This window comes from Ceratotherium simum, chromosome 16 (genome assembly GCF_057802395.1).
Source record: "Ceratotherium simum simum isolate JZ-2026a chromosome 16, ASM5780239v1, whole genome shotgun sequence".
Classification (NCBI taxonomy): Eukaryota; Metazoa; Chordata; class Mammalia; order Perissodactyla; family Rhinocerotidae; genus Ceratotherium; species Ceratotherium simum.
The window spans coordinates 4,499,711-4,504,362 of record NC_141915.1 but is presented as its reverse complement, the minus strand read 5'-3'; positions in this window follow the sequence as shown (position 1 = coordinate 4,504,362).

Sequence of the window (4,652 nt, the reverse complement as noted above, 5' to 3'; positions counted from 1 at the left end):
TGTATTTATTCTGTGTGTATGTATTAAGCTAAGCATGAGTTCACACTGATGTCTCCCACTCTAATCCAGTGTCATATGGTTCATTCTAGCCTTTCGTCCCTGCTGATTTCTAATTTCCCTCTCCAGCAGTGAGAACCTGCTTCCCACTATCCACCATCCATTTACTTATTTGTTCAACCCCAGTATACAAGTAAAGCAATTTCAGAATTACTAACCTGTATTTCCATGAGAAACAATTTTACCAACTGGAATACAGTATATATATACAGTTCCTTCAGTCTTTAGCCTTGTAGTCTTCAGTCAAAACATTGTTCTCCAAAGTAACTTGGGTCGGCTCCTTGTTTTCCTCCACACCCTCAGTGAGAGTCCATTTACATATGTAATACAGTTAGATTTATTTGCCACAGTCTATATTCCATCCTGGATGTTTTGACAACCGTATTTTTTCTTTTTTTAATTTGCATGCATTGAAGTGCACTTTAATAATGTTTAGTTCTATGGGTTTTGGCAAATGCATAGAATCATGTATTCACCACCCCAGTACCATGCAGAACAGTTCCATCACTCTAAAATTCCCCTATGCATCTCTTCTGTAGTTCCCCAACCCCTGGCCACCAATGATCTGTTTTCCGTACTTACAGTTTTGCCTTTTCCAGATCATCATATAAATGGAATCATATAATATGTAGACGTTAGGGTCTGGCTTCTTTCACTTAGCAAAACACATTTAAGATTCATTCATGTTGTCATGTCAATCAATAACTCAGTCCTTTTTATTGCTGAATAGTATTCCTTCGTATATTATAGTTTACTCATTGACCTTTAGAAGGATGTATTGGTGGTTTCCAGTTTTTGGTGATTATGAATAAAGCTGCTATAAATATTTGCATGCAGGTTTTTGTGTGAACATAATTCACGTAGGTAAATATCTAGGAGTGGTATTGCTGGGATGCATAGGAACTGTATGTTGAACTTTATAAGGAACTGTTAAACTGTCTTCCAGAGTGGCTATATCATTTTGCAAGAGTGTCTTTTCTTTTTAATTCCTATTCTCAGCAAAATTCAATGCTGATAAAACAGAATCAAGCCATCACAAATAAATGAACAATCAGCAAATAGAATAGAGTATAAAAACTCAAATTAGTGAATTAGGCTGTCAATTCATAAAATTCCCCAGAGACTAGATGAATAATATGAGACAAATAGTATGAGAGAAAAATAATCAACTTAACAAACAGATCCAGTTACCATAATAAATATTTCTACATAAAATAATGTTTTCCAAACTTAAGAGCAGATATATCTATACAAACAATCATAAAGTATCTTAACGGAATTAGAAAACAGAAGACCAGGAGAATTCATCAACTGACTCAAGAACTGTTTCCAAAAGTAATTAAACACTTATTTTATCCTAGTCAGAAAAAAATAGAAGAAAATACAAGTACTCAAAGTAAAAATTAAAATAAATAAAATAAAATAAAAATAAGGAAGAAAATACAAGTACACAAAATTAGGAAGGAGATTCAGACAAAACTCAATGAAACAGTGAATAGTTTGTACAACTCTATCCTGATATATTTAAAATATGGATGAAATAGGTAATTCTATAGTAAAATACAAATTATAAAAATTTCTCAAAACGAGATATAAATATAGCTATAACCATAAAAGAAATTTTAAAATGTATTAAAGTACTGCCTTTCAGAACAGCACCAGCTCAAAAGGATTCATGGGTAAATTTTTTTTCAAAACTTCAAACACCAGGTAATTAATATGCTACTTAAATTATGCCAGAAGATATTATAAAAAAGGAAGTTTCTTGGTTCTTTTCTAGATCTATTATAACCAATATGACAGTTTGTCAAGGTAAAGAAAAGTTTTTCACTGATCTCACTTGTGAATATAAATGTAAACCTTCTAAATTAAACAAACTGACTCCAGGAGTGTGCTAACAGAAATATACACCACGATCAGGCAAAACTAACTCCAGGATTATAAGGATATTAGGGATTGTGGTAATTGAATCATCCCATTATTAGATAAAGTAAGGCATATTTCATCTCCACAGAGGCTGAAGTGCACGTGAGAAAACGCAAAATCCATTTGCAATAGAACAAAACTCTTAATAAAGTTGATATGATTGAGAATATATGAAACTATATACAAGATCAAGATCGTACTTGCAGGTGAAACATTGGGTGTATTTCCACTAAATCAAGAAATAACACACGCTTGCTATCATCTCTATTTTATTACTTTGGAAATGATAGAAAATATAATAAGACAAGAAAGGAAATAATCTTGGGAGTCAAAAAATCGCATTATCTGATAATGTTCATTTGCACATGTACAGAATTAAATATTCCCCTTAAGAGAAGGGCTATCTTGGTGTTTCAAATCTTTTGAGCATCAGCTTGTATCACATACCATTTCCTTAGGCATTCAGTAATTTGAAAGAAATTGGTAAATGTACATGAGAGGGAGAAGACTAGGAAAGCGTAGAAAAGTCAAGTGCAGTTGTGTTCATTCACTGAATCTGTTGCTCAAGAATTTGGAAAATAGAAGCTATTTCTCACTTCCTTAAGGCCGTCATTCAAAAGTCACCTTACCAGAAAGTCTTTTCCTGACTACCACATCTAAAACAGCATCCCTGTCTCCCTCTAGAACTTTCTAGCCCCTTGCTCTGTTTTATTATTTTCTTTTCTTTTTTTTTTTTTTTTTTGGTGAGGAAGACCAGCCCTGAGCTAACATCTGATGCCAATCCTCCTCTTTTTGCTGAGGAAGATTGGCCCTGAGCTAACATGCATGCCCATCTTCCTCTACTTATATGGGATGCCGCCACAGCACGGCTCCACAAGCAGTGCGTTGGTGCGCGCCCGGGATCCGAACCGGGGAACCCTGGGCTGCTGCAGCGGAACGCGCGCACTTAACCGCTTGCGCCACTGGGCCGGCCCCTCTGTTTTATTATTTTCCTGCAAAACAAATATCATCATCAAACACAAAAATACATTTCTTTTTATTTGTTGACTGTATTCCCCATGAACTTTATCCTGCCACTCCTTCCAAACACACCAGAAGCCAAGCTCTATAAGGATAGAGAGTAAATGAGCTCTGCAGACATCTGAGAGAAAATGGTCATTTCTTCTTGAAGGAAATGGCAAGTGAACATCTCTGAGGTGGGACAATGCCCATAGTGGTTGAGGAACAGTCTAGAGAGTGGTGTGCCTAGAATAAAGTGAGCCAGGGAGAGATTTGTAGGGCATGAGGTCACAGAGGTAGCCAGCAACAAGTTTATGTAGCACCTTGTAACCAGTGGTGAGAGATCTAGAACTTAATCTAAATAAGATGAGAAGCCTTTTTTCAAGCAGAGGAGTGATATTATCTGGGGGCATTGACACTTTGCCTTCTATACAGAGAATAGGCTATGGGGGAGGGGACATTTAGAAGATTTTTGAAATAGTTCTGGTGAGACTCATGTGGCAGCAGTGGAGGTGGTGAGAAGCGGCCACATTTGGGATAAACACTCAAGACAGGGCTGGTAGAGAAAGTGAACAGTTTGGATGCTGAGTATGTAAAAAGAAAGATGTCACGGATGACTCTAAGGTTTGGGCTCTAATAACCAAAGAACTGTGCTGCCATTTATTGAGATCCTAAAGGTTCAGAAAGGAACAAGTTGTCTATATTCATTTGTTTTTTTTTCATTTGAGGAAAGGTAGGCAGAAATCAAGAGTGAGGTATTAGGCATGTTACGTTTGAGGTGTCTATGATACATTCAAATGCAGATGTCAAGAGACCATTGGACACACAAAGTTCAAGTTGAGGGAAGAGGTTAGGATTGAGATATAAATTTAGGAGTTATCAGCTTATAGATATAAAACCATGGGAATAGATAAAGTCACCCAGGGATGAGTGAGACTAGAGAAGATATCCAAGGACCAAGCCCTGGGAGTACCGCCCCATTTGGATAGTGAAGAGGGCATGGCATCATCAGAAGAGGCTGAAAAAGAAGGAATCCAAGAGCATGCGGTATCCTACAAGGCAAGGGAAGGAAGTATCTCAGAGAAGGGGGGAATGATTAACTGTATTGAGTGCTTCTGATACATTTAGTAAGATGAAGACAGAAAAGTGACCATCGGATTTGGTAATGTAAAGGTCATTGGTGATCTGACAAGAGAAATTTCAATGGAGGAGTCTGATTGGAGTGGATTGGAGAGAGAACGGGAGGAGACGCTGTGGATACGGCAATTAAAGAAAACTCTCCAGAGCAGTTCTGCTGTAGGGGCTTGTAGAGAAACAGAACGGTAACTGGAGAGGTCTGTGTGGTCCAAGGAGGTTTTTATAAGCTATGAGGTGTAGCATTTTTGTATGCTGAATGCAATGAGCCAGTAGACAGGGAAAATGGAAGACAAAGGGGAAGGAAGAAGAACAGTTGCAGAAGCAATGGTCTTAAATAGGCAAGAGGACCTGAGATTCAGTGTACAGATGGAGGGGAAAACCTTTGATCAGAAAATAGTTCACCCTCAACATCAGGAAAGAAGATGGAGCGTATGAGTTGAGCTGCAGGCAGGTGGGCAGATTCGGTGGGAGAGGTACGCAGGCATCTCGTTTGGTTGCTTCTGTTCTCTGAGAAGAAGGAGGAGATGTTGAAG